Source organism: Ascaphus truei, chromosome 4 (assembly GCF_040206685.1).
Source record: "Ascaphus truei isolate aAscTru1 chromosome 4, aAscTru1.hap1, whole genome shotgun sequence".
Taxonomy (NCBI): domain Eukaryota; kingdom Metazoa; phylum Chordata; class Amphibia; order Anura; family Ascaphidae; genus Ascaphus; species Ascaphus truei.
In genome coordinates, this window is record NC_134486.1 from 97,145,054 (window position 1) to 97,169,042 (window position 23,989).

The window sequence follows — 23,989 nt, forward strand, 5'->3', positions numbered from 1 at the left end:
CACGCAGAACCACGGAACAAACCTGAATGTAAAACAAATAAACCTGGCCTATACATTTAATACATACACCCTCCCTCCCCCCCCAACACCTACAGTACAATAATGTGCAAAATAACTATTATCCAGATAGGGATAATAGATTATTTGCCCATTATTAAAAACATTAACTACCATATTCAAAAAAATAAAGTACTACTGACCTCATTGTATTGTATTGTATGTCTTTATTTATATAGTGCCATTAGTGTACATAGCGCTTCACAGTAGTAATACATGTGGAAATCAAATAAATAACAGATAATATAAATAACAGATCATGGGAATAAGTGCTTTAGACATAAAAGTAACATTTCGGAAGAGGAGTCCCTGCCCCGAGGAGCTTACATTCTAATTGGTAGGTAGGGAGAACGTACAGAGACAGTAGGAGGGAGTTCTGGTAAGTGCATCTGCAGGGGGCCAAGCTTTATGTATCGGTGTTCAGAATATCCACAGTGCTATTCATATGCTTCTTTAAGCAAGTGTGTCTTAAGGTGGGTCTTAAAGGTGGATAGAGAGGGTGCTAGTCGGGTACTGAGGGGAAGGGCATTCCAGAGGTGTGGGGCAGTCAGTGAAAAAGGTTTAAGGCGGGAGAGGGCTTTAGATAAAAAGGGGGTAGAAAGAAGACATCCTTGAGAAGAACGCAAGCGTCTGGATGGTGCATACCGAGAAATTAGGGATGAGATGTAAGGAGGGGCAGAAGAATGTAAAGCTTTAAAAGTGAGGAGAAGAATGGAGTGTGAGATGCGGGATTTGATCGGAAGCCAGGAGAGGGATTTCATTAGGGGAGATGCTGAGACAGATCTAGGAAAGAGTAGAGTGATTCTGGCAGCAGCATTTAGGATAGATTGTAGGGGAGACAGGTGAGAGGCAGGAAGGCCAGACAGCAGGAGGTTACAATAATCAAGACGGGAGAGAATGAGGGCCTGAGTCAGAGTTTTAGCAGTCGAACAACAGAGGAAAGGGCGTAACTTAGTTATATTGCGGAGGAAAAAGCGACAAGTTTTAGAAATGTTTTGAATGTGAGGGGCGAATGTGAGAGAGGAGTCGAGTGTGACCCCTAGGCAGCGTGCTTGGGCTACTGGGTGAATGATTGTAGTTCCAACAGTAATGTGGAAGGAGGTAGTAGGGCCAGGTTTGGGAGGAAGTATGAGGAGCTCTGTTTTAGCCATGTTGAGTTTAAGGCGTCGGAGGGCCATCCAGGATGATATAGCAGAGAGACATTCAGAAACTTTGGTTTGTACAGCAGGTGTAAGGTCAGGTGTTGAAAAGTATATTTGTGTGTCGTCGGCATAGAGGTGATAATTAAACCCAAAAGATGTTATTAGGTCACCTAGAGAGAGTGTGTACAGAGAAAAGAGAAGAGGTCCCAGGACAGAGCCCTGGGGTACCCCCACAGAAAGATCAATAGAGGAGGAGGAGGTGTTAGCAGAAGAGACACTAAAAGTACGATGGGAGAGGTAGGATGAGATCCAGGATAGAGCTTTGTTCCGAATACCTAGAGTATGGAGAATGTTGAGGAGAAGAGGGTGGTCCACTGTGTCAAATGCTGCAGAGAGGTCGAGTAATATGAGCAGAGTGTAATGACCTCTGTCTTTGGCAGCATGGAGGTCGTCAGTTATTTTAGTGAGGGCTGTTTCGGTGGAGTGAGCAGTGCGGAAGCCAGATTGTAGAGGGTCTAGGAGAGAATAGGTGTTGAGAAAATGGAGCAAGCGAGAGAATACATGACGTTCAAGGGGTTTAAGTCTCCGTCGCCAGCAACATCCTTGTCTTGCCCACAAAATACATAGCCAAAACAAAGCCAATACATTGCAATTACATTCAGATATCAATTAACCCCTTAAACACCTTATCGGATAATAACCGCAAAGGTAATTAAGGGGTTAAGCCACACTGGCCCGATACCCACCCTTCACCCATGAATTTGTACATTGGCTTCATCATGCAAATATATATATATATATATATATATATATATATATATATATATATATATATATATACAGAGAGAGAGAGAGAGATGTATATATACACACACACATGATGAACCAATATACAAATAAATGTAGAAGGGTTATCAAACATGCTGTACTCAAAATAACAATTCTCCATAAAGACACACTACAATAAAATTAATTTCCTTTCATAATCCTAACTGAACTTACAATCACAATCATCAAATGCCAATCAAATACCTCTAATGCCAATCAACACATTGCATTTATATTGTATATATGATGCATACAATCTATGCAGCATATACATTCTGCAAATGAATGTTAACAATAACATTGCAAGCAAAAGACAAATACCTCCAAACAAGTATACTATTTTATCCAATCCAGTAAACATAAATCAATTACCATGCATTAATGACATCCCTAAACAATTTACATGCCATCCCTAACAATTAAACAATTGAAAAATTCAAGCCTTGAACATAACAATTTAGCCTGAGAAAAAATATATGTACCAACAAGAATACAAAATTGAAAACCAAGGCTAACCCTGACCTCAAAAACAGCATACAATATCAACAATTACATCTGTCTAATTTTAAAATTCTTTAAACACACAATAAAGCATAGCAGCATAGACAAATTAATTTAAAACACATCAAATCAAGCTTTTAAAACAACATCATTTCTTACCCTGTATGTATATATCACTCTAGACATACATACATACAGTGGCAAGAAATGATATACCACAAAAAAAAATACACATGTTAAAAAAGCTTTTAAAAAAATGAACAAGTTAAATAAAATACATTTCTTTAGTTCACTTACCATTACTTGCCCCCACCGACTCCCGTTGAACTGATTACTCATGTACAAAACCACCAGGCACAGGAACCCATAAAATAAAAAACCATAAATAAATAAACATTAAACTAAAAACCCCAATCAATCCACGGGTCTTCTAATTGTAATCCTTCTTCATCTGTATTTTTCTTTCTTCTATCTTCTTCTGGGGTCTACTTCCCGTCTTCGGCCACGCCCTTGTCTTCTTCTTCTGTAGGAGGTCCTTCCTCCTCGGAGTCTGCCTTCAAAATGAGACGACATAGGCTTTTAAAGGCCTGTGACGTCACATTTTCATCATGGTTCCCACGGCCCTGATTGGGCCGTGAAAACCATAAGTTTTGGCAGAGAAAAAAAAAATGATGACGTCACGTAAAGGCAATGAAAGCACAGCCAATCAGAATGACTTTGCTTCAATTGCCTTTAAGATGATGTCAGTTAAAGAAACAATGGCCGGCCTCACATGGTACGGTAGCCAATCAGAGCGTGGGAACTCCATCCCAACTCTGATTGGCTCTAGTATACCATGTGACAGAGGCTTGGGGGAGAACGGATGTGACGTCATTGAAAGCCTGTCACATGGTACTAGAGCCAATCAGAGTAGGGATAGACTTCCCACGCTCTGATTGGCTACTCTGCCATGTGAGGCCGGCCATGTTTCTTTTCATGATGTCATCTTAAAGGCAATTGAAGCAAAGTCATTCTGATTGGCTGTGCTTTCATTGCCTTTAAGTGACGTCATCATTTTTTTTTTCTCGGCCAAAACACATGGTTTTCACAGCCCAATCAGGGCCGTGGGAACCATGACGAAAATGTGACGTCATAGGCCTTTAAAAGCATATGTCGTCTCATTTTGAAGGCAGACGCCGAGGAGCAAGGACCTCCTACAGAAGAAGAAGACAAGGGCGTGGCCGAAGACGGGAAGAAGACCCCGGAAGAAGATAAAAGAAAGAAAAATACAGATGAAGAAGGATTACAATTAGAAGACCCGTGGATTGATTTGTATTTTTAGTTTAATGTTTATTTATTTATGGTTTTTTATTTTATGGGTTCCTGTGCCTGGTGGTTTTGTACGTGAATAATCAGTTCAACGGGAGTCGGTGGGGGCAAGTAATGGTAAGTGAAGTAAAGAAATTTATTTTATTTAACTTGTTCATTTTTTTAAAAGCTTTTTTAACATGTGTATTTTTTTTGTGTTATATCATTTCTTGCCACTGTATGTATGTATGTATGTCTAGAGATATATATACATACAGGGTAAGAAATGATGTTGTTTTAAAAGCTTGATTTGATGTGTTTTAAATTAATTTTTCTATGCTGCTATGCTTTATTGTGTGTTTAAAGTATTATAAAATTAGATAGATGTAATTGTTGATATTCTATGGTGTTTTTGAGGTCATGGTTAGCCTTGGTTTTCAATTTTGTATTCTTGTTGGTACATATATTTTTTCTCAGGCTAAATTGTTATGTTCAAGGCTTGAATTTTTCAATTGTTTAATTGTTAGGGATGGAATGTAAATTGTTTAGGGATGTCATTAATGCATGGTAATTGATTTATGTTTACTGGATTGGATAAAATAGTATACTTGTTTGGAGGTATTTGTCTTTTGCTTGCAATGTTATTGTTAGAGATAGCTATAGATAGAAACCTCGCTCGAAAACCCCTTGTTGGTTAGGGCGTGCTGCCTAGGGAGTGGATACATGAACAGATAATGAGTGTATCTAGAGAGGTACACAAAAAGAATCCCTTTGTAGGCGCACCGCAGACCGTTATAGAATAAATGTGGTCAGGGGGAAAAAAATGTGTTTAACAAAATAATAAATATTTTTAATCAAATTTGTGGTTGTGTAATAAAAATAGCAAATATTAAAAAACTAGTATTTACTATATTAAAAAACACTAGTTATGTCACAACGGTAGGTCCAGAGGAACTACTCTGGGCCCATCAGCAGATGTAGCTAATGTTAATTCACTGTGATGCCTTAGATGTTAAGCATATATCAAATGTATATCAAAGTATGTCCTGAAGTGGATGTTAGCCACTCAACTATGACACCTAGTGGTGCTGAGATGTATCACACCCTATGCCTTAAGCTTCATTATTTTATGCCTCTGTACTCTAATGTTACCACTAGCAGTATGTGGTCCCGCGAGTAGATGCACGGTTAGGATCCGCCATGCATATATCTACAGTCTATGGAGGGTCCTTAGCTGTTCTGTGTGACTGGCTGGGTAAGTATTGCATTGGTGCGGATACCAATATGCCCTGATGGTGTGTGGCTACCTCATTCTGGTCACATGTATAGTATCTCAGCAGTGATGGGGTTAATACCCACTAAACAAATGGAGATATTGCTCCGTGTATTTTAGCTGGGCACGCAGACACACTATAGTTTGGAGCTAGAAACAAGCTTGTTAGTTAGTTTTAAGGTGTCTGCGTTCACTTCGGTGAATATTTGCCGTGTCGCCCCTTGCGCCCCTTGATTTTTGCCCCGTAGACCCCGTGTACATATACTTAGATGTCGGGGAGTACACACTTTGCGTTATTGTATCCGGCACACTTCTAGATGAGCCTGCAGTGTCTGTATCTAATTCAAAAAAGTATTGCTGTGTTGAATTAGCAAACCTGGTGGTTTATTGTCAGTGCAGTCATTGTTATATTGTTATGACAAACTGTGAGGCTCCGCATTTGTATGCTCTGTGTTGTTTCTTTAAGATCAATGATTCCTGCAGAGACCCATAGTAGCGGGAGGCAGTCCCACATTGTGATGGCTTTCCAGGTGATATTGTTACATTTTTTGGGGATCAGAGGCACATAGAGGCTAAAATAGGGCAGATATTCGGTTTGTGGTTTGGGCGAGTGTATATATGTTGGTAGCACAGCCCTGCTAAACACAGAGCTAACACCTCTTTAACTGGGTGTATCAAGTCAGAGGTCCATATATTAAATTAAAGGCTGGTATTACAACGTTTGTAGTGAGACAGTGAAAACATAGAGCTATGCTATTATCTGCTATAGAAATACTTTAATCAATAATATCGGCAGAGACCCTGCAAATATTCACCGAAGTGAACGCAGACACCTTAAAACTAACTAACAAGTTTGTTTCTAGCTCCAAACTATAGTGTGTCTGCGTGCCCAGCTAAAATACACGGAGCAATATCTCCATTTGTATAGTGGGTATTAACCCCATCACTGCTGAGATACTATACATGTGACCAGAATGAGGTAGCCACACACCATCAGGGCATATTTGTATCCGCACCAGAGCAATACTTACCCAGCCAGTCACACAGAACAGCTAAGGACCCTCCATAGACTGTAGATATATGCACAGCGGATCCTAACCGTGCATCTACTCGCGGGACCACATACTGCTAGTGGTAATATTAGAGTACAGAGGCATTAAATAATGAAGCTTAAGGCATAGGGTGTGATACATCTCAGCACCACTAGGTGTCATAGTTGAGTGGCTAACATCCACTTCAGGACATACTTTGATATACATTTGCTATATGCTTAACATCTAAGGCATCACAGTGAATTAACATTAGCTACATCTGCTGATGGGCCCAGAGTAGTTCCTCTGGACCTACCGTTGTGACATAACTAGTGTTTTTTAATATAGTAAATACTAGTTTTTTAATATTTGCTATTTTTATTACACAACCACAAATTTGATTAAAAATATTTATTATTTTGTTAAACCAATGTTATTGTTAACATTCATTTGCAGAATGTATATGCTGCATAGATTGTATGCATCATATATACAATGTAAATGCAATGTGTTGATTGGCATTAGAGGTATTTGATTGGCATTTGATGATTGTGATTGTAAGTTCAGTTAGGATTATGAAAGGAAATTAATTTTATTGTAGTGTGTCTTTATGGAGAATTGTTATTTTGAGTACAGCATGTTTGATAACCCTTCTACATTTATTTGTATATTGGTTCATCATGTGTGTGTATATATACATATCTCTCTCTCTGTATGTATATATATATTTATATATATATATATATATATATATATATATATATATATATATATATATATTTGCATGATGAAGCCAATGTACAAATTCATGGGTGAAGGGTGGGTATCGGGCCAGTGTGGCTTAACCCCTTAATTACCTTTGCGGTTATTATCCGATAAGGTGTTTAAGGGGTTAATTGATATCTGAATGTAATTGCAATGTATTGGCTTTGTTTTGGCTATGTATTTTGTGGGCAAGACAAGGATGTTGCTGGCGACGGAGACTTCTTATTGATGAGGTCAGTAGTACTTTATTTATTTAAATATGCTAGTTAATGTTTTTAATAATGGGCAAATAATCTATTATCCCTATCTGGATAATAGTTATTTTGCACATTATTGTACTGTAGGTGTTGGGGGGGAGGGAGGGTGTATGTATTGAATGTATAGGCCAGGTTTATTTGTTTTACATTCAGGATTTGTTCCGTGGTTCTGCGTGGGACCTCTGGAGACCACCTGCGGGTCTCCTCGGGTATCTCACGGGAATCAGGCTGGTGATTCCATGGGTGACACATGCGGGGATGAAGATGTGTGGTCCCTCTTCTGTGGGGGCACCGCGGACCCATAGTGAGCACTCATGAGTTCCCCAGACCCCCGTGGGAACCACCCGAGGCCCTGCAGACACCTGTGGGTCTGACGCGGGGCTCCCAGACATCCTTGGGCCTACCGTGGGGACCCAATTGTGGCCCACGGTGACCCAAGGAGACCACCTGGGGGCCATGGTGCTGGCGGGACCCACCAGCAGGCCTCCAGAACCTGTTTGAAAAGGGCTGCTGGTACCCTGTAGGTCTGTCAGGTGCCCCGCCAGCCCACCGGGGACTCGCATGGGGCTGCGTTATGAACCCTGTATGTAAAAGGATAAATCTTGTATTTATGGGGGGGCACAGGGGGTGGGTAATGTATTTAATAAATATAATGATGTTTATTATGTGTCACTGTATTGTTTTTATTGTGGGTACTGGGGGTGGGGGGGTATGTGGGTAGGCTTCCCTTGTGGGTAGTGGGTGAGGGTGGTTAGGCCTCACGGGGTGGGGGGTTAGTGTGGGAGGGTACGTAGGCGTCCCGAGTGGTGGGTGAGGGTGGGTTAACCTCTTAATGACTGTAGCGGTTAATAACCGCTATGGTGATTAAGGGGTTAGGGGACATTACTTTGGATGTTTTCATTCTTGTGTCTGTTTTGCAGCAGCGGAGGGGGCATGGGCAGGATGAAGATGAGGATGGCCTTCATCATGGCAGCCGGACATGGGTGGTGAGTACTATATGTATTTAATGTATTTATTGCTGTTTATGTATTTAAAATGGGCACATTCACTATTATCCCTTTGTGGATAATAGTAATTGTGTCCATTACTATACTGTATGTGTTAAGGGGGGGGGGTTATTTCTTTATAAGTATGTATGTGTTTAGACATTCATTTGGGTGGGCACATAATTGGTACTGCAGGCCTGCGGGTAACACCCGAGGGCCCCCGCCGGCCTATAGTATCATTGATGTGCATATATGTGTTTGTTAGGGGTTGTTGGGGTTATATATATATATATATATATATATATATATATATATATATATATATATATATTTATTTATTTATATAGAGATATTTATTTATATTTATTTATTTATTGTGGGACTGGTGTGTGTGATTATTTTTCATTGTTGGTAGTAGGGGTGGGTGATGGGGGTATTAGCCCCAACGGTGGTTATTTAGGGCTTGCGGGTGGGTAGCTGGAGGGCTTAACACCTTCATGACCGTAGCGGTATTAACTGCTACGGTTGTGAAGGGGTTAAGTGCACCCGCAACCCCCCCGCAAGCCCTAAACTCACACCCAGGGCCAAATACCCCCTTCACCCACCCCCGCTACCCACAATAAAGCTGGCATGGTGGGTTAACCCCTTCATTGCCTTAGTGGTTAGCCGCTAAGGTAATGAAGTGGGCTTTACATGCCTTTGTCCTGCTTCGGATGCATGCCGGGGGGCTCCGGTGCTGGTATCAGCTCCGGAGACCCCCGGCATCAGTCACAGGCAGGAAAAAGGGCTGATATTTCTAAGTGTTGCACTTGCCGATGCTTCTCCTCCACCAAGTTGCCAACTTTAGTTGGCGGGCTGGATTCCCGATAAACTCTCCAATCTGGAGTGCCGATCAGCATCGAAGAGCTGATCGGGGCTACCTGAATTCAGCCGGGTTCAAAAAGTGCCGATAAGTGGCTTATCGGCAGCCGGATGCCGATAATTTTTTATCGGGAAGAAAAGTTACCGATAATTCCCACTTATCGGCGCTTACTGAATCGGGAGGGCAAAAAATGATGAAAAATGCCGAAAAAGCCTTATCGGGGCTTACTGCATGAGGCTCTAATTGTTTGTCATCTCTGTCGGTCAGATAATTTTTCATTTTGGTGTGTTTCTTAGTTAATTGCTAAAAGTTTCTATTTTTTATTTGATTTAAAAAAAAACTATAAATGGTTGCCTTTGGAATGGCATGGATAAAACACAGATTTAGGTTTCAATTTAGTATGGACAAAGGTTTCCTGCCAAGCTGTTATCATCTGACTTTCTTCTATTTGGATTTTGTAAGGGTATTTATGTGACACAAGGGGCACAGGGACCAGTAAAATAAAGGTTGATCCCGGTCCCTGGCCCCTACTGTCCTTCCTTGATGCTCATCTGGCCCCCAGGCCCTTGGGCCCCTGTTCTTACATGCCTAGTAGCCCCTTGCATCTGATTAAAACATGTACTCTTAATTCCTGTGTGTAATGTAACTGCAAGTATAAATATATGTTTTGTGCAACAATAAAGAAGAGTCCAACTCTCTGGACATGCAGGGCTGAGAAACCCATTGTGCTGGTCACATGTTCTGAGAAAATGGCTGCTGCTTGGTCATTCTAAACATGGCCCCTGCCCTGATTGGCGAATACAGGTGAGCCCTCAGCTCCCGATTGTTCCGTGAACAAAATACGTGCTGTGATTGGTTGCCAGCCCCTCTACCATGGATTTTTATGGCAACAGGGAAACTAGATAAGGGGAACTCGAACAGCGCTCCACCGCTCATTCAGATCCTAACATGTAGGTGATCTAAGCAGTGTGCTCTGAGGATTTGCCAGAGCCACCTGAAAACGAGGCTGGGAGCATTGCCAGTGGAAATGTCAAAGCTGCTTTTTGCTATGGGACTGTAGCTGTGCCAGAGAAGTGGAGAGCAGGACCTTTCAGTTGGACTTTTGAAAGTGCTCTGCCGTGAGTTTTACCAGAGAGATCTGGACAGTCCCTACCTCATCAGAGAATGGAAACCAGCCCTGGGTAAGTCTTTGATGTGTAGCTCAGCACCTAGTTAGCTAGGATTCCCCCCGTATGCCCCATTTAATTTTAGTATAGGTCTGATTGTGTTTTTTTGGGGTGTGCTTGCTGGCTCTGGCTGGAATAAAAATGATTTATTGAACGGTTTTGTCCTGTCTGGTGCCTTGTTCCCTGGGTTAAGTTATGGTCTCCCGTAACACATAATGCAGAATCTTTGTTCAGAAAAAAAATCTTAATAGTCAACTTTCTGAGAAATGTATTGGCATCAATACAAATTTGAGAGACCTTGAAGCCCCTTTTCTACTATGAGAATATATTGCACTATTATATGGGGGGGGTTTTTGATGATTTTTTGTGCTCCCCTTCTTTGGAGGAGAAGAATTGGTACTTTGGAAGAACTGGAGAAACAGTTCTTTACCAGCGTTTGAGCAGCATTAACATTGTTGTTTCCTTTTTTTTCCTTTTCTACTTTTCCAGTTCCCAGATCCAGCACCTGTCCTGCCCTCCAGTGCTTCACAACAAGCTTAGTACCCTTGAGACAGTTTCTCTGTTTCACTGCTGCTTGAAAGCTCACAGACTTGCTTTTAGCTCTTGTGAAAACCTGGTATCAATTCCGGTTTGTTCTATTTCTCTGCTGCTTGCTCCCTGCTCTGATCTTTGGCTTGATCAACTGCTCTTCTGTTCACCACCTGCCCTAACCTTAGATTGTGTCCTTGCTCCTTCCTGAACTCTCTACATTGCACCGCGGATCCACACTCCTTGTTCCAGCTACCAATGAGCATCCTTATTTATCCAGTATTTTAGACTCTCCCCGTGAATTTTCCTTTGAACCCTGACAACTGGCCACGGTCCCCCTGGAAGTCTCGTGAAGTGGCCAGAGGATTACCTGTTATTCAGGACTGAACCTTGGGATCAGTTTGAGCCACTCACATGGATTAACAAAGCCCAGGATCGCTAAACCTTGGCGGCATCCTGGAAGGAATTTATTAACCCCTTTTTGTATATTTGCCCATTCATGCTTTATCTGTAATGGAATGTTGGGTTCACCTGTTTCTGTATCCTGAAAATAATAAAAACAAAAATATATAAGCTCAATGTGTCTTACTAGTGAAAACCTATCCTCCTTTTGGAAGCCTATGGAAGATATGGAAGGGTTCAGCCTACCCTATAGGCTCTTGTGGCATCAGACATGAACCTGTCTGGGCACAGATCAGAGATCTCTGGCAGTGAGGTAACTTGTGATGTGACTCCCAGTACTAGATTTACTTTCACCAACAACGCAAAGTTTATTTTTGCCTCTTTATATGATACTGGTCTTGTCATTGCACCATCCAGGATAAGGCAACCTTTCAAAAAAATTATTTTTCTTATTTTTTTATTTTTGCAATGAAGTCTGCAACATTCAATCTACCCGATCGTTACAATGATGCATTTAATTAATACTGAAATAAATGCTAGTTTTTGTTGGAGATAGGAAACTATATCATTGAGTATGCTTTTAATCTCTTGGTTAGTGATACTGGAATACTGGAATCCTGCATAATTTCATTAAAGCCCACATTTATGTTACATTTATAAACACAATCATAATGAAAACATTAAATTGCTTAATCACTTGACATTTATAACCCCACTTGGGTAAAACTGAAATCTAGAAAATAAGATGGTCAGACTAATTTACTTCTAACCCTTTGTGATTATATCTGAAGCTTCACAATGTGCATTCAGAACTATAGAGAACAGATGTTGAGCATGAAATGAAAAGCCACAATTGTGGTATGTTGCATACTGTATGTACTACCATGTTAACCATCTTAATTTATTATCTTTCAGAATTTCACAGAATTTATGCTTAGATGATTATAACAATCACAATGTCCTTCAAAGATGAATGTAGGGCTTTTGATTGGCTTATCTAGTTCAAGGAAAATATTTCGGAACACAAAGAGTCATTGAAACCTCCTTTTATCATTGCTTTCTGTTCATGTAATGCTTCTTTTATATGAGACAAACCAATATTTTAATTACACCTTCATTTACCAGCTTTTCGTAAGCAAAAATACAACAATCAGGTTTATAGCAACAAGAACTATGTGAATAAATCCATTTGAAATCAGTTTCCCACTGCCAAAATGTTTTCTGTCATACAGGGAACTTTTACACAGTGCTATATTTTTATATTGTTTAATGTTTCATTTAGGCTTTACTGTTATTACATTGTTAGACCAACATTGGTATTATTAGTTAAAAGAGTTTAAATAACCAAATTCTGCCATTTTCAATACATTATTCCCTTTTGTTTGAGCTTCGTTTCTTTAAAATATGCTAATCATTAAAGATGGGTGAAAATGTTGTCAGATCGTCCAATTCCTTTGGTCCGTGGATCAGTTACAAAAAGGGCGATTCATCTATTTCTAATTTATTTTTTTATCACTGACAATCCACATGGCGGATTAATAATCCGTGGTCAGATTTTTAACAATCCGACAACGGATTGCGGAGTTTGTGGATTGGATTTTAAAAATTCATCCCGTTTGGACCCAATGGCGGTTTTGTATTAATCCGTACCGAAGGAATCTAGAACAACCCGTAAACGGATTTCACAAAGCGGAATGGAATTAGCAGGGAAATCTGGGGATCTAATATGCATAAATGTATGTGCTGTTCTTCAAATGATGAAGTCTTAGTTCATGTTTTGGAGAAATTTGGTCTTTCTCTGGATATAAAATATATCATTCCAAACCGAAAGCACTAAATATCAATCTTCCCACAAAAATTGTAATTGACTAATCATTTGTCATTCTTAATAGTCTGGTGAGGATCATGTGGTTAGCTAGTAGTACCACTAATAGCTAAGATAGTTCATACAAATAAAATTGCATTCCACTTCCATTCCACAAATTAAAAAATTATTTCAAAACTTTGAATTTTTCAACAAATTCTTGGATAGGCAAAATTACAGGTATGAAAATGAATAGTCTACCTAAGGCTGCGTCCATACAGCCTTCAATCGCGTGGAGGCGTGCGCGTGCTTGACATCACCCATGTGAAGTGGGTGCATTTTCAGGACATGGTAGACGCACTGTGGGGGGTTTGTCTAGGGGCGTGTCTGTGACATCACTGCGCTGGTTCGCCCTCATTGGGCGAACCGCTCACTTGACCTGGCCGTCGCGCTGATAAATCAGTTTCAACTGATTCCTCACGCACCGCACGCCCCCACCTGTTGTCGCGCGCGGGCTCATGTGGTGTATGTGCGCGATCAATGCATTTAAGCAATGTGACGCCTCCTCGCGGTCTTCGGCAGCATGGACACTGCCTAAGAGCTTAACTTTTTTTTTTCTGTGCTTCTAATTTTAATAATTTATTAGGATCTCCAATCATTGAAAAATAAAATTCTTCATTTTATATGGGTAGGTAAAAAAACAGACTTACTAGATTTATACTTTAGACCCACTCTAAATGGAGGTTCAGCTTTTCTTCTTCTAAAAGATAACACAGAGCAGTGCAACTGGGCCAATTGATAGCCTATCACATGAATCAAAATAGTAAAAAAATGGGCTGATATAAACAACTTCAATTGCTCCGTAGTACAACAGGTGTTACCTTCTCTGAGATAACTCCAGGTTCATGAGGTTCATTTTGTGCATCATAATTAAATTCTATCTAATATAATTAACAAGAGTAATTATAGCACATATGTGACGTGTTAATAGCAGATAGTGTATCTTTATCCAAAACATTGTCATGTTAAATGAGATCTATTTTAAAAAGCCCTAGACTTCATTATTCTGCTCATTTGCCTATATAAAGATATGAATGCTATTTATACTTCTTTGACATTGATTATAATTAGGAGCTACAATAATAGGTTGTGTTTGTTTCCTCAAGTTTTTTTCAGAGCAATATAGGAATTTTAAGTGATGTTACTGAATAAAGATTTGTATTTCTCTCACTGTGGGATACCTGCTTTTGATAAAAACAATTTTAAATACATTTTCCCTCACATTAAACTGTATTATTTTAATTAAGACATTCCATTCCAGAACCTGTTATTGTTCTAGTACATAAACTCTTAGACTTATTTCCATTTTGTTATCATTGACTCTACAGTCAATATATATAAATATGGTTAAATAACCTGAAAAGAGAAACGTGCTCCAGGTTTTATATATTTGGTATGTATATATTTGGTATGTAACTATTGCTGTGATGCCGCCTTTATTTTTTATATTTGCTGTAACCTCACTTATTTTCAAATTATGCACTTTCTTCCACCAGTCTCCTTATGTCTCTAACTCTATTCATATATCTCCATCTCTCCTTTCTTCCCCACTTCTCAGTTCACATGAACTCCTTTCGTACCTGCGTCCTCTGTCACCACACAGCTATACACCCTGCACTAAAACACACCCCTACAAATCATCCTCATACATTCTCTTTTTTCCACTGCAGCAAGGGATTCTGGGAAATGGCATGCAAATGAGCACACAATGTGTCACCTTTTGTCTGAAAAACCATTGATACAGGGAGCCTATATAAGCTAACGCTCGCTCTTAACACAGCTTTAAAGCACAGCATGGGAATCAGATGCAAAGCCAGAGAAACCATTCACAGACGTTTCAACCTTAATGGGTATCATCAGTGTGAATTTGGTTGTACTACTGGCTTCGCATTTTCAAGACTGTAGGGTTAACCATCACGTTTTAAGTTATGATGGGTGACAAGAAACCTCCACCGTATTGCAAAGCCAGTAGTACAATCAACATCACATCACACTGATGATACCCAATAAGGTTGAAACATGTCTGTGAATGGTTTCTCTGGCTTTGCATCTGATTCGGCTACACATACACAGAACACCCGCACAGCTGTGCTATTGAACCATGGTGAGTGTATATCAGCTGATACTTGGAGCTTCAATAAGCAGTATAGTGTAGTGTCCAATTGTCCAATTAGTCACACTATACTGCTTATTGAGGCTCCAAGTATTATATAATTGGCTGTGCATCTCCTATTAGCAATATACCTACCTGCCTACTCCTTTACCTTGCTGTTTCAAGGGTAAGGGGTTTGTGTAGGGGATGGATACATTGCACGGTACTTGCCTCTGATGTGGGGAGCCGCCAGCATCAGCTGATATACACCGGCGGTTCAGTGAGTTACCGGCGGCTGAAATCATCCTGCGTTGTATGTTTACCATTGACTAGAGCCTGTACTGTATTTTCACGTGCATACACGGGGGCTCAACCTGATATACTATTGCACATGATTATACATTGGTGCAGATATGCATACCTACTGAAACGTGGGGCTACACCAACTGCAGTACACGGAACTTACCTGATCACTGCAGGAATCAGCCGCAAAGCCCACTACCCACCATATAATAATTGCGCAATCACGCAGTGCCTACCATGCATTGTGTTTAATACCTATGTAATGTGGCAGCTCTCTCACCCACTGTACAGTATTTAACTGTCCCTACCACCCCTATTAAGAACACTATGAGGGTCCACACTCTATACTAGTCTTCCCCTCCTTGGAGACTAGTTTAGACGCATCCCAGAGGATATATCACAACCCCATGTACCTAGCCGAATAGCCAAACTAAGACAACAATATACCTCATTGCACTAGGTTGGCAAAGCATGCACTAATACCCTATTGTGGGTGTATGTACCTTCTACCATATTGTGCATATTCTGTCTCCCTCTTTTGGTTGGTCTAAACGGCATTAGGGGTATTACCACTAGCAGTGTTTACCTCAAGTGTTATCTTCACAGCCTAACTATTAGGAAGTACGAGGTTACCCTCTGGCTCCTTATTATAGGTAGTTACATAGATTGTATATATCCTCGCATGTGTTGCCCAGGATTATTAAAACATATATATCTTACCTATTCTACAATTATAGCGTGTCTATAACCACACGCTCTGATACATATACACTAGGATAAGATAGTGACTAGATAGTGGTCCCACTACGGACCCTTTCCTATATCTATAGGTAGCTATACAAATATAGCACAAGATCCTGAATATCAACCAAGGATCTCCATATGTACTATCAACTTAACTACTTAGAGTTATGTTATTAATGATACAGTCACGTACTGTTTGATATACATTTTATTTTAACCCCCCTTTTTTTATTCATTGGTTATTAATAAAGTATTTTAACTAAATCATTATACATTTAGCAGTGATAGAGTGCTTGCATACTAGGTTTCTTTTTCTTTAGTATACATTTGCATCTGATTCCCATGCTGTGCTTTAAAGCTGTGTGAGCATTAGCTTATATGCGCTCCATGTAACAATAGTTTTTCAGAAAAAAGGTGACACATTGTGTACTCATTTGCATGTCATTTCCCAGATTCCCTTGCTGCAGTGGAAGCACTGTATGCTGGGGATAATGGTGAAAGGCAGGGTTGCAGACCTGCCTTAGACATGTGAATGTGCTCACAAATGATCTTTTTATTTGAGATTTTATATATATATATATATATATATATATATATATATATATATATATATATATATATGCAAATACAACTGTATGCTCATCTGCATGTCTTAGGCAGGTCTGCAACCCCGCCTTTCCCCATTATCACCCAGCATACAGCACTTCCACTGCAGCAAGGGATTCTGGGAAATGACATGCAAATGAGCACACAGTGTCACCTTTTGCCTCAAAAACCATTTTTAACATGGTTCCCTATAGGCTTAAGCTTGCTGCATGGTCACAGCTTTGAGCACAGCCAGGGTTAAGATGCATACCCAGAAAACCACCCACAGACAGCTGTTTCGACCTTTTTTTTTTAAATGTTTATTCACATTCACATATTTACAAACAGTAAATAAGAAAACTTTTCAATCAATAATAAATTTACAAGAACAAATAAGAAACTTTCCAGCAAATCATAAATCACTGTTAATTCACACAAAAATACATTCTAATCCTAACAGAAAATTCATGTTTCTTAATTTCTGAAAACGTCACCATGTACACAAATATACTGCATTGGTTTCACATTTTAACACCCATACATTACATAAGAAAAACCATCCGCCTCATAAAACTCAATACATAAAACACTCCATTCCCTTCATTTTTTCAGTTTAAGGCATTCCATGGCATAATACACACCCCTTGCTATCTATCTTTACTATCCCGTACAAACATATTATATAACTCGTCTAAACCTTTTCTCACATCCTCTTCACTCCTTTCTGCCTCCTGGCAAACTTTAGCCCACGAAACTGCATCACTTATTTCCTGCTGAAACATTTTTAAAATTCTCTTCCGTTTTTCCTCAAAAGACCTCTTCAAACTTCCGTTAATCTTACCTTCTCTCAAATCCCCTCCCTTCATTACATTTTCTTCCTCTTCCCCTGCACCCAACTCATCTTCCTCCATTGTTGTCACCCTATACTTATTTCCACTGTCCTCCCTCTCCTCCCCACTATCCTGTCCACTACCCTCAGACTCAGTTTCCACCTTCTGCACACTGATTTCCTCCTCCCCCATACTGTCCCCCTTCCCTTCATCCTTATCTTCTTCTCTGTTATCAACTTGTCTTCCACTACCCTCTTCCTTTCCTTTCTCACCCACACCTAACACCTCTTCCTCTGGACAAAAACCGTCTTCCACCATATCTGTCAGCCCAACACTTAGCTTTCCAAAAAAACCTCCCTCCAACCCCTCCCCCAAAAATTCTTCATAAAAGTCCATAGTCCGTTCTCCTTGTTTTTCTTCCAGATTCACCTTCTCCTTTAGGCTTTCCGTTTGTCCAATTAGCTTCTCAGTACCAAAACCCGTGAAATGTTTGTCTCCGTTGTCAAAGTTACTCCTTTTAGAAATATCACACTTTGCAGTGACCTGCATTTCTCTGTCATATAAGTGGTCACCCAGTCCAGGGGGCTGCCCTGGAAACCACAGAGCGCCTCCCTTCCCTTCAAAACAAAACCTGGCAGGAGGGTAGGTCACCCCTCCCACTCCCTCCGGGTCTGGCCCAAGGCAAACCCAGAACTTTCTTTCACCATTGAACATTCCATATTCATTTCTTTGTTCTGCACCACCTTTAACGACTGTACAAAAGTGCTTCAAAAAACTCACAATCGTTTCCTTCCGTACAAAGGCATTATTCATCTGTACAATCACCGGTCTTTCTCTCAGCAAAAACTGGGGCAACACGCTGATTCCCAGCATCTTTGGATCTCCAGCACTTTCTTTCCATCTTTTATACGCCTTCCAGCAGTCTGCCTCCTGAAAGAAGGCCAAATCAAAGATCCCTTGCTTCCGGTACTCCAGTAAACAAAAGATTTCTTCAAACTCCACCTTGAGTAAGTCTCTCATCACCTCCTCCACGATAAAGCGACGTCCCACTCAATCTTTCCAGGCCGTCTCCACCAGAAACCTGAGGGTGTTCTTCATTGTCCCCTCCATCACCATCTGCCGTCCACACCTTTGCTCTCGTCCTTGTCCGCCAATCACTTCTTGGCTCCGGAGCGGCACCCTTATAGCAGCAGGGGGGTTAAGTCTGTTAGTATGATCCCCCAAGGCCAAGGCGCCGTCCCTTCACCATCTCTCTCTCCTTGTCCGCTCCTGATCACCTCCCGCTGCCTGAGATGGCATACCCCCCTAATAGCAGCATGAGTCTTAAGTCCCTTCCGGAACGATGACTCAAGGCCAAGGGGGCACAGTCTCAGCTACACAGCTGTTTCGACCTTGATGGGTCTCATCAGTGTGGGGTTGATTTTAACTGGGTATGCAAAGAGGCTATGGGATAGGTTATACCATAATACTGAGTTAAGTTATGGTGAGTAAAAAAAGTGACAAAAACCCTCCACAGGAAAGCAAATATGCAAATATAGCTGTATGCTCATCTGCATGTCTTAGGCAGGTCTGCAACCCCGCCTTTCCCCATTATCACCCAGCATACAGCACGTCCACTGCAGCAAGGGATTCTGGGAAATGACATGCAAATGAGCACACAGTGTCACTTTTTGCCTCAAAAACCATTTTTAACATGGATCCCTATAGGCTTAAGCTTGCTGCATGGTCACAGCTTTGAGCACAGCCAGGGTTAAGGTGCATACCCAGAAAACAACCCACAGACAGCTGTTTCGACCTTGATGGGTCTCATCAGTGTGGGGTTGATTTTAACTGGGTATGCAAAGAGGCTATGGGATAGGCTATACCATAATACTGAGTTAAGTTATGGTGAGTAAAAAAAGTGACAAAAACCCTCCACAGGAGAGCAAATATGCAAATACAACTGTTTGCTCATCTGCATGTCTTAGGCAGGTCTGCAACCCCGCCTTTCCCCGTTATCACCCAGCATACAGCACTTCCACTGCAGCTGGGTGATAATGGGGAAAGGCGGGGTTGCAGACCTGCCTAAGACATGCAGATGAGCATACAGTTGTATTTGCATATTTGCTTTCCTGTGGAGGGTTTTTGTCACTTTTTTTACTCACGATAACTTAACTCAGTATTATATATACATATATACATATATACATATATACATATATACATATATACATGTAGTGGTATCAGTACCGTGTTTGCCGAGCTATAATAGTCAAAAAATAAATAGACAATACTGTTCTGTGGCTAACGAAATGCTTTTATTTGTGCGAGCTTTCAAGATACACTGATCTTTTCTCCCGGCGATATTACAATGAATGAAGCAAGCAAAGGGTATACTTAAAAACAGTGTCTCTTGGAATGTTATCTGTGCTTGTCTCCCCCCCCTCCCTGTGTGGATGTGATTTATGGCTAGAGGTGTTAAATGGTTCCTGAAAGTTAGTGATGTAAGAGTGTGTGTGTATCTGTGTGAATATAAATGAATGGAGAGCCCACAGTGTATACAGTGCTTTACAAAAGGTGTGTGTGGAGTGGGAGTTAATATAAATGGTGTGGGTAGGTGTGGAAATGTAAGAGATTGTAGCAAAACTAAAAGTGAGTGTACTGTAGATACTATGTGGTCCCTATTGGTGTATAGGGATGGAAAAACAAGGAGTATTTGTATGTGTAAGAGACAGCTGTGCATACATATAGCATAGTATGTACAGACATGGCCTTTAGTGCTCATGGGAAGAGAGTTCACTTGTGTCAGTAATGACTCATAAAATTTCAATCTCTGTTTAGGCTACCGCTAAGTGTCCCGAACAGTTGCATAAATTTGTATTCATGCAACCGTCTCTCTTTCGGTGTTTTAAGATTACCTTTGAGTATGGCAACCCTCAGATCGTTCATCTTATGGCCAGAGTCAGAGAAATGTTCGCCGACAGGACTGTCTCTTGTTCCGCGTGTGATGCTGTGGCGATGCAGGTTCATTCTCTTGTTTAGCCCCTGCCCCGTCTCACCTATGTAGTAGCAGCCCCCTGGGCATTTCATGCACATGATGAGGTACACGACATTGTGGGAGGAACAGGTGAACCTTCCTCTGATTTTGTATTCCCGATTCCTGTGTGGTATTTGTATTGTGTCCGCTGTGTAGAGCATTGTGCAGGTTTTGTATCTTGCGTCCTGGCATGGTTTCGTCCTGAATTGGTATTGGTATTCACAAAGCCACCAGAATACCAAGAAGGGATCTCCTTGAATACAAACAGAAAGAGACAAGCGACATGGTACCTTTGGTGGTCACATATAACCCACACCTAGGAACCCTACGCAAGATCGCCAGGGAACTACAACCCATCTTCCAGGAAGATACAAGACTGCAACAGGTCTTCCCTGAAGCACCCTTATTATCATACAGACAACCTCATAATCTCAAGAATATTATGGTGAGGAGTAAAGTATTCAGCAGCACAACTGAATGCGGGACGAAACCATGCCAGGACGCAAGATGCCAAACCTGCGCAATGCTCTACACAGCGGACACAATACAAATACCACACAGGAATCGGGAATACAAAATCAGAGGAAGGTTCACCTGTTCCTCCAGCAATGTTATGTACCTCATCATGTGCATGAAATGCCCAGGGGGCTGCTACTACATAGGTGAGACGGGGCAGGGGCTAAACAAGAGAATGAACCTGCATCGCCACAGCATCACACGCGGAACAAGAGACAGTCCTGTCGGCGAACATTTCTCTGACTCTGGCCATAAGATGAACGATCCGAGGGTTGCCATACTCGAAGGTAATCTTAAAACATCGAAAGAGAGACGGTAGCATGAATACAAATTTATGCAACTGTTCGGGACACTTAGCGGTGGCCTAAACAGAGATCGAAATTTTATGAGTCATTACTGACACAAGTGAACTCTCTTCCCATGAGCGCTAAAGGCCATGTCTGTACATACTGTGCTATATGTATGCACACACAGCTGTCTCTTACACATACAAATACTCCTTGTTTTTCCATCCCTATACACCAATAGGGACCACATAGTATCTACACACACTTTTAGTTTTGCTACAATCTCTCACATTTCCACACCTACCCACACCATTTATATTAACTCCCACTCCACACACACCTTTTGTAAAGCACTGTATACACTGTGGGCTCTACATTCATTTATATTCACACAGATACACACACACACTCTTACATCACTAACTTTCAGGAACCATTTAACACTTCTAGCCATAAATCACATCCACACAGGGAAGGGGGGGGAGACAAGCACAGATAACATTCCAAGAGTCACTGTTTTTAAGTATACCCTTTGCTTGCTTCATTCATTGTAACATCGCCGGAAGAAGAGATCAGTGTATCTCGAAAGCTCGCACAAATAAAAGCATTTCGTTAGCCACAGAACGGTATCGTCTATTTATTTTTTGATTATATATATATATATATATACATTTCCCAGAATCCCTTGCTGCAGTGGAAGTGCTGTATGCTGGGTGATAATGGGGAAAGGCGGGGTTGCAGACCTGCCTAAGACATGCAGATGAGCATACAGTTATATTTGCATATATATATATATATATACATATATATTTGTGTGATAAAGAAAGTACACCCTCTTTGAATTCTATGGTTTTTACATATCAGGACATAATAACAATCATCTGTTCCTTAGCAGGTCTTAAAATTCGGTAAATACAACCTCAGATGAACAACAACACATGACATATTACACCGTGTCATGATTTATTTAACAAAAATAAAGCCAAAATGGAGACGCCATCTGTGAAAAACTAAGTATACCTTATCATTCAATAGCTTGTAGAACCACCTTTTGCAGCAATAACTTGAAGTAATCGTTTTCTGTATGACTTTATCAGTATCTTACATCGTTGTGGAGGAATTTTGGTACACTCTTCTTTACAACGTTGCTTAAGTTCATTGAGGTTTATGCACAGCTCTCTTAAGGTCCTGCCACAGCATTTCAATGGGGTTGAGGTCTGGACTTTGACTGGGCCATTGCAACACCTTGATTCTAATTTTAAGACCTGCTAAGGAACAGGATTATTATTATGTCCTGATATGTAAAATCATAGAATTCAAAGAGGGTGTACAGGCATACCCCACATTAACGTACGCAATGGGACCGGAGCATGTATGTAAAGCGAAAATGTACTTAAAGTGAAGCACAACCTTTTTCCCACTAATCGATGCATGTACTGTACTGCAATCATCATATACGTGCATAACTGATGTAATAAACGCATTTGTAACAGGCTCTATAGTCTCCCCGCTTGCGCACAGCTTCAGTACAGGTAGGGAGCCAGTATTGCTGTTCAGGACGTGCTGACAGGCGCATGCGTGAGCTGCCGTTTGCCTATTGAGCGATATGTACTTACTCGCGAGTGTACTTAAAGTGAGTGTCCTTAAACCGGGGTATGCCTGTACTTTCTTTTTCACACAACTGTATATATATATTTTTTTTATTTTTTTCATTTGTGATTTGGTGTGACTTTTTTACTGTGGTATATAGTTACTAGCGGATTGTACTGATTCCCAACATTTTAATTGAATCAGGTTTATATTTTATAATGTCTGATTAAAGTGATGTTTTATATGTATAATGTTAAGAGTATGTGTTTTCTGTGTCCATGGGTAAAGGGGATTTAGTATTTATTTTTTCTATGCACTTTAATAAATAGAGATATATAGTTTTGATTATTTATTTTACTTCTATTGTACTGTATATTTCATTTGTTTTGGTAGATGTGTACGAGTGCTATGTACCTCTCCTGTCATTCTTTGCTTCTTGTTGTACTCTACAGTCAATGCCTTTTGCTTAATAGAGATTTGATTTTTTTTTTTTCGTTTTCCGTCAGATAAAATTATTCTTTATTCTTAATTTATAAGGAATATTTACTCATCAATGTATTTAATGAAATAAACATTGGTTGGAAAACATAAATAAAAACAATGTGTTAGAGTCACTTCCTCAGAGAGCTTGCAAGCTAAGCAGTGAACTTGGAGCCAAAAAGACTCTATAGATTTTAAATGTAGGTGGATATGGAATGACGATGTACATCATGGACCTTGAACTAACAGCCCACAAGCCAAATTTGTCCCACAAAAGGCCTTGGCGTTGCCCTTGGACTATTTGCTCCTACTAATTTCCTTGTATAGAACTCCCCAGCATTTCCATCTTGCATTACTATGCAGTGGTAGAAAATGATGTCCTCCGGCGAGTAGACTCAGTACATCCAAAAATTGCATACGTGGAAGAAAAGAGAAACAAAGTGATAATATAATAAAAAATTATTTCCATAGTGTTCTCTTCGGTATACTTAATGCCAGATCGTATCTTCAAATAATGATTAACCTTATATTAGGTCATTCGATTGGATATTCCTCCGCTATATATATATTGGAATATCAATTCCTAAGCTGTTCAGC